Consider the following 13,846-nt stretch of genomic DNA (forward strand, 5'->3'; position numbering starts at 1 on the left):
AAGGAAGGAAGGAAGGAAGGAAGGAAGGAAGGAAGGAAGGAAGGAAGAAAGAAAAAGAAAGAAAAGAAATACTGCTTCTTTTTCACAATATTTCCCAGTTGATTCATAGTGCTTCCACATACCATGCCTTCTGTGATTTAGAAGGGAGTAAATCTCCAGACCCAGGGGGGAATTCAGTATTTGTCTTTAATTAGCAGTTTATGAACCTTTTAAAATGATTAAATTGCTAGTTGGAAATGTTCATTAGTCCAGTTCTTTGGAATAGTCTCCTAGCCCCATTCAACCAGTCCCTGCAATGATCTATTTGAGCAGAAGCATCATGTTAGGAGGAACCTATCCCTCAGGACATCAACTGCAATATTTGGCTATGACTTCAAAATTCCAGTCAAAACTTTTCTGGAGATCCTAACCTGATCAACAAGCATTTATTAAGCTTGGAACTGTGGATACAAGCGCAATGAATAAAACAATTCCCATTCTCAAGTAGCTTACATTCTAATGGGAAGACAAGAAGTTCACAAGTTAGTATATAGAGAATAAATACAAAGTAGTTAAACAAAGGCATTTTGGGGAAGGAGAGCATTAATAGTCAAGGGAAATCAGGAAAGACTTCCTTTAGAAGGTAGTGTTTAAAGGGATTTTATGAGGTGGAGGGAAGCATCAGTCAAGGCAAATGCTCTGAGATGAGATGAAGTGACCTGTGCCCTCACCCAATTGAGAGAAGAGTGGAGTGGGTGGGTTGTTAAAGGCTAGAGGATGGATACACGTCTACCATCTCATAATCTTTTCAGGGCATATATGCAATGAATGGCATTGACCAGAGAATCATGAGCACTATTTAATTTCGAGGTTCTTAACCTGTTTTGTCTTATGGACACCTTCAAAAGTTTAGTGAAATTTATGGATCCCTTCTCAGAATGATTCCTTTAAATAAATCAGATAAAATACAGAGGATTACAAAGCATACCAATTAGATTTAAATCTATTTGCCAAAATATAAAAAGGTAAACCAATGGTTATGAACCCCTGATTTAAATTGTTCTTAGTCTCTCTGTCTTTCTTCCTGCCAAATGTGTACAGTTGAATTAATGCTAAATTAAATGGTCATATGTTATGACTGAAGTCTATTCATGGGTCCAGGTCCATCTTATGAGTAGCCAGTATGATTCTTTTACATAAGGACCTAATTTCAAGGCTTTGGGAAGTCTTACTCATAATAGTATTACTATTACTACTAATAGCTTTTGTCATTTTATTTGGTCATTTTATTTGGTCCTCACAACAACCTTGTAGGGTAGGTATTATTATTATCCCCATTTTCCAGATGCAGAAGTTGTAGCTAAGAGAGATGTTAAGTGATTCGCCCAGGGCACATATCTAGAAAGTGTCTAAGGCTGGATTTGAACTCTGGTATTCCTGATTTCCAAGTCTCATACTCTATCTATCTATTGTACCTAACTACCCCATAAGTCTCCCACTGAAAATGTCTGAAATATTAACACTATAGCTTTGTCTGTCAAAAAGAAAAATAACATAAAATACAGATAGGAGAGGTAACATATTAGCCCTCATCAAGCATTTTCTTTGAAATGTGCATTTGTTTTATCAGATCCTTCCTGAAAACAACTTTGAAAGGAATGAAGAGGAGAGCAGGAAAGCTTAGGGGTCAGTCATCATTAAGAATGGGGAAGAAACGTGTAAAGGGGAGGCCCATTGAGCAGAAGACAAATTTTTCTGATTTACAATTTTGCCTGGAGGTGACCACGTACAAGACAGGAACTGATGAGATTTTTCTTCTTTTAGCCCTCCAGAATGTTGCTTCACATGCACAAAAAAAAAAGAAAAGAAAAGAAAAAAAAAGATGCATCAAAGGGCTGATGTGCCTGGGGATAATTTTTAGAAAGCTTCAAAGCCAAATGTTCCTGAGGTTCCCATTTCAACTATTACACTCTGTGGTAGGCTCAAAGGGGTGAGACAAGAAGGCAAAAAGAAATGAGATCAGTACAGTTATTTCAAGGGAGCAAAAAAGCACTTTGGACAATGAAGGGAGGAAGACTCATTCCTTGAATTCTGTATCATTGAGGTCTTCCTTCTATAATGGAAAATAACTACATTAAGCTCCATAAGTCTCAGTATCTATTGTTAATCATAAGGAGAACCAGCTGTTAGTGGGAAACCCAGGAGCCAGACAGGTGTCCCTTTGAACAAGGTGAGGTATGAGGGTGATGGGAGGAGGAGGAGGTGTTGTTCATTTTACCTGGCAACTGAGATTTTCTTTTAGTTTAATATTTTATTTTCCCCATTTACACATAAAAACAATTTTAACATTCTTTTTATTCAGATTTTGTATTCCAAACTCTCCCCCTGCATTGAGAAAGTAAACAATTTGACATAGGTTATACTTGTGTATGAAACACATTTCCATGTAAGTCATGCTGTGAAAGAAAAGGTAGGAAAAAAAAAACAAGAAAAATAAAGAAAGTAAAGAAGTATCTTTGATTTGCATTCAGGCTCCACCAGTTCTTTCTCTGGAGATGGAGAGTACCTTTCATCATAAGTCCTTCAAGAATTGCCTTGGAACATTGTATTGCTAGGAATAGCTTAGTTATTTATAGTAGATCATCATACAATATTTCTGTTACTGTGTATGATGTTCCAGGATCCTGGTTCTGCTGATTTCACTTTGCATCACTTCACATAAGTCTTTCCAGGTTTGTTGAGAACATCCTTCTCATCATTTCTTATGGTACAATAGTACTCCATCACAATCATATACAACAACTTGCTAAGCTCATCCCTATTGATGGACATCCCTTCAACTTTCAATTCTTTGCCACCACTAAAAGAGCTGCTATAAATATTTTTTACACATATGTCTTGTTCTTTTTTTGTTTTTTATCTCTTTGGAATACAGAGCTAGTAGTGGGTATACTGTTGGGTATGCATGGTTTTATAGCTCTTTGGACATAATTCCAAATTGCTCTATACAATGGTTGAATCAGTACACAACTTCATGAACAGTGCATTAGTGTTTTAATTTTCCTACATTCTCTCCAATATTTGTCATTTTCCTTTTTTGTCATATTGGGCAATCTGATAGGTGTGTGGCAGTAGCTCAAAGCTATTTGAATTTGTATCTTTCTGGGGGCAGCTAGGTGGCATAGTAGATAGAGCACCGGCCCTGAAGTCAGGTGAACCTGAGTTCAAATCCAGCCTCAGATACATAAAACTCACTAGCTGTGTGACCCTGGGCAAGTCACTTAACCCCATTGACTAGCCAAAAAAAAATTTAAAAAAATTAAAAAAATTTAAAAAAATTTCTATCTTTCTAGTTAATAGTGATTTAGAGCATGTTTTCATAACCATAGATAGCTAAAAAACTGCTTGTTTATATCCTTTGACCATTTGTCAATTGAGAAATGGCTCTCATATCTATGAATTTGACTGCATTTTCTATATATTTGAGACATGAGATTTTTGTCAGACAACATTGTTGTATTTTTTCACAGTAATGACTACTATGTACTTCCCTCCATCCTATTTTCCCCAAGTTTTTCCTACTCTCTCTGTCTCTGTCTCTCTGTCTCCCCCAATCACTCTGTCCATTCTCAAAAGGGTTTTGCTTCTGAGTTTTACCTCCCCTAATCAACCCTCCCTTCTACTATCCCTCTCCCTCTACTTTTCCAGTTCCCTTCCTCTCCCACTTTCCTATATGGTAACATAGATTTCTACACCCAACTGGGTGTGTATGTTATTCCGTCTTTTAGCCAATTCCAATGACAGTGAGGTTCACATGCTCTACCCACCCCCAGCTTTTCCCACGTTCCCCTCCATTGTAAGGTCTCCTTCAGGTTTCTTTCAAGTCAAATAATTTACCCCCATTCTATCTCTTCCCTTCTCCTTCTCCAAGTGTATTGTTCTTTCTCATACCTTTGTTTTTTTTTAAATAATCATACCATCATATTCAACTCACACCTGTTCTCTCTGTCAATGTACACTCCTTCTAACTCCCCTAATATTGAGAAAGTTCTTGTGAGTTACAAGTATCATCTTCCCATGGAGCAATATAAACAGTTTAATCTTATTGAATCCTTTATGATTTCCCTTTCCTGTTTGCCTTTATATGTTTCTCTTGAGTCTTATATTTGAAAGTAAAATGTTTTGTTCAGCTTTGGTCTTTTCATCAGGATTGCTTAAAAGTGCTCTATTTCATTGAATATCTATTTTTTCCCCTGAAGGATTGTACTGTTTTTCTGGGTAGGAGATTCTTGGTTATAATCCTAATTTTTTTCCCTCTGGAATATCATATTCCAAGCCTTCTAATCCTTTAATGTAGAAGCTGCTAAATTTTGTGTTATCCTGACTGTGACTCCACAATATCTGAATTGTTTCTTTTTGGCTGCTTGCAATTTTCTCCTTGACCTGGGAGCTCTGGAATTTGGCTATAATAGAGAGTCATTTGACTCCCTCCCTTTTTCCTGGGAATTTTCATGCTGGGATCTCTTTCAGGAGGTGATAAGTGGATTCTTTCCATTTTTATTTTACTCTCTGTTTCTAGAATATCAGGGCAGTTTTCCTTGATTATTTCTTGAAAGATGATATCTAAGTCCTTTTTTTGATCATGACTTTCAGGTAGTCCAAAAATTCTTAAATTATGTCTCTTGAAACTATTTTCCAGGTCAATTGTTTTTCCATTGAGATATTTCACATTTTCTTACATTTTTTCATTCTTTTGATTTTGTTTTGTTGTTTCTTGATGTCTCATAAGGTCAATGGTTTTCACTTGCCCAATTCTAATTTTTAAGGTATTATTTTCTTCAGTGAGCTTTTGTACCTTTTTTTTTTCCCATTTGGCCAATTCCGCTTTTTGAATAATCCTCTTAATTGGATTTTTTTGGTGCTCTTTTACCAGTTGGCTTATTCTGATTTTTAAGGTGTTTTTGTCTTCAGTATTATTTTTTCTTCGGTATTACTTTTTGGGCATCCTTTACCAAGCTATTTACTCTTTTTTCATTATTTTCTTGTATCACTGTCATTGCTCTTCACAATTTTTCCTCTTTCTCTCTTAGTCCCTTCAGGGCATGGGTTATGATGAGAAGATGTGATCTCTTACATCACATGAAATTCTGGGTATCATATTTTAGGAAGGACATTGATAAGCATGAAAACAATCAGAGGAAAATAACCAATGGTGAAATGCTCTAGCTGCATGCCATATAATGATCAGCTGAAAGAACTGGAGATGTTAGCCTAAAGATAGGTAAACTTACTGAGAATATAATAGCCTTTGGGTATTTGCTGGGCTATCATGAAAAATAGTGATCAGATATGTTCTATTTGGCCCTAGAGAACAGGCCTAGGAGCAATGGATAAAAGTTTCAAAAAGGCAAATTTTGGTCTAGTTTAAGTAAAAACTTCCAGAGAAGTAGAGCAATCCACGAGAGGAACAGTCTGACTCAAGACCTGTCAGGTACGATGCAAAGGTAATCCTTCATCAAGTACGGGCAAGACCAGATGGCTTCTGAGGTCCCTTCAGACCCTGAGCTTCCATGATTCTGTGGTTCTGAGCAAAGCAGCTATGTGGAGAACGGTCCTCTTAGAAAAAAAAAAAACTAAGGCTCTATCCTAAAATTCTCTAAATGTGAAGACATTTAGTATGTGGTGATAAAAACCATTCCAGTTAACCTGACACATGTTTTTGTAGGAAATCTTGTGATTACAGGATTCCAGATTGAGAGCTAGAATGGAATTTGGGGGTCATCTAGCTCAACCCCTTCAATTTACACAGGAAAATCTGAGACCAGAGACATTAAGTGTCTTGCCTATACCTGGTTAGTAAGTATCTGAGCAGGAATTTATACTCAGTTCTTTTTTACTACAAGTCCAGCATATCTTTTTTTCTTTTTTTTCTTTTTTAGTTTTCAACATTCACTTTTACAAGATTTTGAGTTCCCTCTACCAAATTTTTTTCTTCCTCCCTTTTTCCCTTCTTCCTTCCCCAAGATAGCAAGCAATCTGATGTAGGCCATACACATACAATCATATTAAACATATTTCCACATTAGTCATGTGAAAGAAGAATCAGAACAAAAGCGGAAAAAACCATGAGAAAGAAAAAAAAAGTGAAAATGGTACACTTTGATCTGCACTCAGACTCCAGAGTTCTTTCTCTGGATAGAATTTTCAATCCTGAGTCTTTTGGAATTGTCTTAGATTGTTGTATTGCTGAGAAGAGCCAAGTCTATTAAAGTTGATCATTGCACAATGTTGCTGTTGCTGTGCACAGCAGCATGTCTCTTAAAGTCTTGATCTTTTGGTGATAATGATGATGCTATTATAACATTAATAAGAATATAAAGATGGGTTAATTTTACATGCTTGGCTTGATTTAAATTCTACTCAGTAAGTAGCCCTTGAGTACCAACTAAATGCATAGCACTATGCTAGGTACAAGGATAGATAGATGTACAAAATACAGTGCCCATGCTCTAATGTTGCTTATTGATAAATTCATTAATTTAAAAGTCTGATCATGCCATTTCCTTACTTGAAATCTGTCAATCATTACTCTTTGCCCACAGGAAAAAATAAGCACTACATATCTTGACATTCAAGCCCTCATCAGTCTTGCTCCAATATGTTCTCAAGCATAAGTTCATACTCTTTCCCTTCACATACTTTTTCTTCCAGACAAACTGAGTCATTTACCACCTTCACTTCTTCTCTTGCCCTTAGTTCATTGGTCCATGAGTCTGCTATATCTAGAGTAGATTCTCTCCTTTTGAAATGCTTCCCTAATGGAAAGTTATAAATCAAATGCCATCTCCTCCATGAATCGATCCCCTTCAACTAGAAATAATATCTCTCTCCCTAAATCTCCTTTGCCTCTCTGACCTTTCCTGTATACTTATTACAACCTAACTTGCAGTTATTTGCATCCAGGTCTTCATCCCTTTCTAGATGATAAGCTTCTTGAGGGACTATGTCATTTTTAAACTTCGTATTCCCAGAGCCCAACAAAGTGATCTAAATATAGCAGATATTTAATGCCTGCCTGTTGAATTGATGAGCAGTTTGTGGGAGATAACAATGAAACAGGCTTCAGCAAGTTTGCTGGAGTCTGGTTCCATTTCTTATACTACCCTGGGAAGGAAAACAAAATGGGAATAATGAGAGATTAGTGGGAATAACAGAAAAAGGAACAAAAGAAAGGGAGAGAAACCACAAAGGAATGCAAGAAGGGACACAGGCCTGGGATGAATTGCAGCTAGTAGGCTCTTGGTCAAGGGAAGCACCAAGGCAATGCCGGGATAAAAATCCGTACTGAGCAGCTTTAGGCTGGGATGCTAGTGTCCTGCATGCAGGGTCACCCAATCTCTCCTCCTTTTTTTTAGATTTGTTTTATTCTGAACTTAAGAAATAAAACAAGCACTTCTATGGCATAGTAGAATAGGAAAAAAACATGATTGTACATGAAACTGCAAATCTGTTATGTACAACTTGCTATTCCTTTTAAATATATAATAAAGTTATCATGTAACTTTCTTTCTTTTTTCCTTTTTTTCTTCCCTCCCCCACCCTAGAGATGGCTGCCATTAGGCAAATACACACACATAGACATATACATATGTCTATGTATGTGTATATTTGTAAAACCACTTTATACATACTTCTATTTATCATTTCTTTCTTTGGATGCAGATAGTGTCTTCCTTCATAGGTTCTTTGTACTTAATTTGAGAGTAATAGTTAAAGTGACCTAGTTACTCAAAGTTGTCCTTAAAATAATGTTGTTATTACTGTATATAACTTCATCTTGGTTCTGCTCATTCCACTCTTCATTATTAAGTCTATCCATGTTTTTCTAAGATCATTTAACTTCATAATTTCTTACAGCACAGTAGTATTCTATCACAATCACATACCACAACTTGTTCAGTCACTCCCCAATTGATGAGCACCCTTGCAATTTCCAGTCCCTTGGTACTACAAAGAGAGCTGCTGTAAATATTTTAGAACATATAGGTTCTTTTCCTTTTTTCCCAATCATCTTTGGAAAGAGCGAGCAAGTAGTGGTATTGCTGGGTCAAAAGGCATAGGCAGTTTAATAACTCTTGGGCATCATTCCGAGTTATTTTCCAAAATGGTAGGATCAGTTCACAATTCCACCAACAGTGAATTAGTGTCTCAATTCTTCCACATCCCCCCAAACATTTGTCACTTTCCCCATCAATCATTTTAGTCAATCTGATAGGTATAAAATGATATCTCAAGGTTGTTTTAATTTGCATTTCTCTGATCAATAATGATTTAGAGTATTTTTTCATATAACTATAAATTGTTTGATTTCTTCATTGGAAAACTGCCTCTTCATATCTTTTGACCTTCTATCAATTGACTCCTATCCTTATAGATTTGACAAAGTCCTTTATATATTTTAGGTTTGAGACCTTTATCTGAGAATCTGTCTATAAATAAATTCCTCTCTTATTCTCCCTGTGAAATAGAAACCTGAAGGTACTCTGAGACCCACAATTCAGATATGCTTTACTAGGCAGAATCAAATGTTTCACTGTCTCTTGTTCTACATGGGAAAGATGAGAAGAGGGAAAAGTTAGAGAACAAGCAGGGTACAAGCCTTTGATGTCCAGGCAGAGTCCCCCATGCCCAGTGTACCTGCTGTCCTATTCTATCACCATCCCTTATCAGGACATACATTTAAACTGACTATCTCAAATCAATCCCAAATGTAAACTTGTTGACCTCATCATCACTATTCTTAAGTAATTTCTAATCTCACACACAGCTCACAAATACCATGGTCTCTGGCTCAGATGCTCTCATTGAACACACACCCAGAACCCAGTCCCAAGACAAACATGGACCTTCTTTTCACTCTGCTGTTCTCAATTCCCAGGCCATTTACCCAACCCAATCAACAACATGCAGTTGCCTTGAAATAATTTCTTAATGCTCCCAAATTGTCTAGGGAATTTCTAACACTACCTTCCCCTGGCAGCTGACCCCAGAGGACACGGAATTGAGTAAGAAGCACTCCTTCTAAGAGGCATATTGCCTTCTCTTTCTTACATCTCTCAGCCCCACAGCATCCCCAAACTCTTAAAGGAGAAAGATGTGCAATTCAGAAGAAATCTACCATGATGGGGTATACCAATGTCTAAAAAAAAAATTGCAACCCTATAACATCACAAACTAACAGATTGGGATCTACAATTAGGATGCCTGAATTGAACTTTCTGGATAAAGTTGCTGCCTACCTGGGACTGAGTCAAGCAGTCCAAAAATTATAGGGGTCACAACAGTCAGGGTCCAGGAAGTCAGAAGCAGAATACAGCATTGGGAATGACTGCTTTCACTGAAGTGCAACTGAGATCTTTCTACCATTCCAGGGGAGAGAAATAGTGAGACTACTCTGTGAAGAAGTACTGGTATTCTCTCACTTGCCCTTCTGTATTGCCAAAGGACATTTAGAAAAATGAAAGAGAATTGTAATATATAATATAAAAAAATCCACAAAGGTCAATTTCCAAGAAAAAAAATATTGTTGTCCTCTCCTGGAGGTCAGGAAAGAAAGAGAGCAGATCTGTAACAACATTCCCATCCCTCATTTCACAGATGGCTTTTTCTCCTTATCATGCTGGCTGCCACAGAGGGAGAAAATCAATGATTTTGTCCTCAGAGAGATCAAAAACAAACACTGCCCTCTCTGTGATCTGCCCCCTGGATCTCTGACCCCTCTGCTGCCCAGGTCCTCACATTCAGATAACAAGAGAACAGATATGAGGCTCTTTATTTCCTCTGCATTTGGAGGGCATCAAGACAGATGTTCTGGTACAGTCTTTCCTCAGTGTGTGCATGTACTGTATAATCATTAATGCCAGAACTATGTAAGAGAATTTGCTCTGGTCAGCAGAAGCCTTTCAGCCAGCCCACATGTGTTGATGAAATATTTAATCAGAGTTGTTTTTTTTTCTTCTGAATTAACTTGTCTAATCCCCCAATTACTGAAATTTGGAATTTAGTCAATTTCCTAGACTTGGAATATTGGTGTAGAGATGGGTGTGGAAAATCAGAATGGATAGATTTGGATTGGGCAGTTCAATCTCCAGAGACAATGAGGAAAAAGCCAATTTTTTTTTTAAAGATGAGGAGAGCATACTTTGAAACAGTATGGTAGTAGAGGCAAATGTATGTAATTTGGAGTCAGAAAGCCAAGGGTCAGGTCTTAAATCTGAAACTTATTAGCTGTGTCTTTGGGCAAGGCATTTCAATGCTCTGGGCCTCAGTTTCCGTATCTGTTAAGTGAGATAATACACTTATGTCACAGAGTTGTTATAAAGATCAAATGAGCTACGGTGCTTTACTACTTTAAAATGTTTTAGAAACATTAACTTTATGGATAACTATTTCACAGAGTTACTGTGAAGAAAGCATTTTCTAAACTACTAAGTCCATATAAATGTTAGCTCTTATAGGCCTTTATATTTAGAGTCAATCAGTCATGAAACATTTATTAAGTGCCTACTATGTTCCAGGCACTGTACTAAGCAGTGGGGATACAAATAAAGGTAAAAGACAGTCTTTTATCTCAGGGAGCTCACAGTGGAAATGGGGAGATGATATGTAAACAGCTATGAAAAAGCAAATTGAATGCAAGAAAAATTAGGAATAATCAACAAAGCAAAAGTGCTAGAATTAAAGGGGATCAGGAATGGTATCCCATAGAATACAAGATTTTAACTGGGATTTGCAGAAAGCCAGGGAAACCAGTAGGCAGAGATGGGAAGGGAAGGAATTTCAAGGATGCTGGGAAGCCAGGGAAATAGTGACACAAACTTTCTTGTTTGAGGAAGAGTAAGGAGGTCAGTGTCACTGGATTAAAGAGTATGTGGGAAGGGGGTTTGAGGAATAAAAAGATTGTAAAGGTATAGGCATAGTGTAATTCTGGGACTTCCTGTGAAGGAAGCAGTTGCCCTGGCAGCTGTGAACATGCGGCAGGCAAGGCCAATCCTGATCAATCAATCAATCCTGATCATGAGTTGGGGGGGAAGGTAAGGGAAAGAGAATAAGCCTATGTAGTACCTACTTTGTGCCATTAACTGTGCTAAACATGTTAAAATTATTATCTCATTCAAACAAAATTATCTCATTTGATCCTCAGAACAACCATAAGAGGTAGGTATATTATTATCCCCATTTTATAGATGAGGAAAACTGAGGCAAACAGAGATTAAATTACTTGCCTAGGGTCACATAGCTAGTAAATGTCTAAGGCCACATTTGAATTCAAGTCTTCCTGACTCTTGGCCTAGTGTTCTATCCACTATGCCAACAGTTGCCTATACAAGCAGAGGAGTCTGTATTTATTCTTTCCTTAGGTGAAAAGGTATTAGTCCCAAGATGGACACATCCAGTATTTGAGGATATCTTAAGAGTTTAAAGGTTTGGAGGTCTTCAGTCATTTAGCTGGAACTGACTGTTGACAAGGAGAATTCCTAAAATTATCCCTGAATTCTTACAGCACTGAAGTGACCAGGTGAAAAGAAGAGCTATCATTGGGAATGCCATTCACTTGTTTCTTCCTTTCCCCATTCTCAAGTCCTCTGGGGTGATCAGGCTGGGTACTCTACTTTGATGGACTGGGAGTCATCAACCACAGTCCTTCTGTTGATATTGAGAACCAGCAGCATCTGCCTTGCTGTTTTGCCCTCCAAAATCCTTGGCCTTGTCAACTGATCTGCCAATTCACCCCAAGGACTGCCAGGCCTTTCCACTAACCTTGTCATTCCTAGGCCATTCCATATGACCTGTGGCTGAACTTTCTCAAATGTATTGTCTTCCCCATTAAAAGTATAAACTTCTTAAGGGCAAGGACCATCTTACTTTTTCTATTTGTAATTTAGCACAGCATTTGGAACATAGGAGGCACTTAAGTTGTTTTTCATTCATTCATTTGTCATTCTTTCATATAACTGTCAACAAGAAGATAAGCCCAATCTCTATCCCAATTTGCCACAAATTACCTACTAAGAGGACGACAGTGCAGAGCGTGGGTGAAATATAAAGTGTCCACACAACAGTCCCATAAAATGCCTTCTGTTTAGATAAGGTCAAATATTAGCTTCTCAGGAGAACATAATTCTCATTATAAGTTGTCATCCAGTCAATGAGTACTTAATGAATTTTTTGGGCTTAGCATTCCTCTATCATGTAAGAAACAAATACATGTTCCCTTCCTTTTTCATTTTGTGTATTAAGTGTCTTTCTAAGACTTCTTGATGAGGACACCTTAAGCCTGAGTAAAGATGTAACCTTAAAATCAATAAACCCTGGATTTCCAGTGTATGATTTAATGTACTGAACTGTATGAGAAAGGAGAGAAAATTCTAGTTATTTAGGGCATGAATTTGAACTGGATTCAATCATAGGGGAGCCCAGCCTTTAAAGAAAGGAGTTAGGTATTTTTCTCTCACATTCTTTGATTTGTTAACACCCTACCCTGGAAAGTCAGGGATCCTTTACTTAATGGTTACTTAAAGCCTACAAGGTCTTAGCTCATGTCTTGGGTCTCCCCAAAGGTAGGAAGTGGGAAGTGATTCAATGTAAAATATGAATTAGGCATGAGATAAGTACTTATTTCCTACATTCAAAAGAAATACTAAACACGAAATGCTCACAAGCACATGCCATCAGAAAGATTTAAAACAGGATTCAATAACTTAATGTATTACCATGGGCCCTCAAATAGTTATGGAGTCATTTATCCATGGATACCTATGGGCGCCAACCATCGTCATCTTGCTTTTTATTGGGAAAAACTATGTTCTACAGACTGAATTCAGTGTCTCCAACATTTAGGTATCTTTTTTTCAAAAGTTTGTTGTATTTGCAAAAATACAAATTCATCTAAAAAGCTTTATCAAATTTATAGCAACTTTTTCTCACCATGCATTTTCTCAATTGGAAATATTACTAGTGTAGCTACTACCATATAAGGGTTTGAAGAAATTATTTAACATAAAAAAGTGATCCTAATACTTGAAGACTCAGTATATCCAGAAGCCAATTTTATCAATAGAATTTTCTCTTGCTGAATCAGGTGTGATTTATTACAAAACTGTGGGGTCTAGGTTAAATTAGGCAAGACGTTATTTGCTATGAGTAATAGCTAACAATTATGCAGTGCTTTGAGGTTTGCAAAGTGCTTTATTTATATCATCTCATTTTATCCTTCACTCCACTCTCAGTCTAGTCTCTCATCAGCCACCTTGCTGCCCAAACCAAAAACTATTCCCTGGAAAACTTAATGGTTTAATACCCAGAACTCTTTCCCTGGAGCCCTGTCATCCTGATTGGTGGTGGTTTCATATTGCTCACTATATCTAGATCTAGTCCTAGCTTCACTTCACTCTCTGGCCATATTCTTTCCAGTTTCTTTACCACCAAGACCAGAAACCACTCTTTAGGAGACTTAATCTTTTCACCTCCTAAGGTTCCACACTGGTCACCCACTTTCCTGATCACTGCTTGCTTCATACCATTTCTAGACCTGTTCTAGTCATGCTTTACTTCACTCTATATCATTTTACTACCTGGTCATCTTTTCTTCAGCCACCTCGCCATTTCACACATGCCCTCTAGTCTTCCCAATTCCCAGTTTTAGAACTATAATTAAGTGAACTCTGTCATTGTTCCTGGAAAGGAATACTCCTAAATGGCTTCATTCACCATCACTTCAGTCAGCATGCATGTAACTTTCCAAACCAAAATGTCACTCTCACCTTTTCCCCACCACCATTCTCCTGTGTATTTTGGGTCCCTCTAT

This window comes from Vombatus ursinus, unplaced genomic scaffold (genome assembly GCF_900497805.2).
Source record: "Vombatus ursinus unplaced genomic scaffold, bare-nosed wombat genome assembly UNPS02001419.1, whole genome shotgun sequence".
Taxonomy (NCBI): domain Eukaryota; kingdom Metazoa; phylum Chordata; class Mammalia; order Diprotodontia; family Vombatidae; genus Vombatus; species Vombatus ursinus.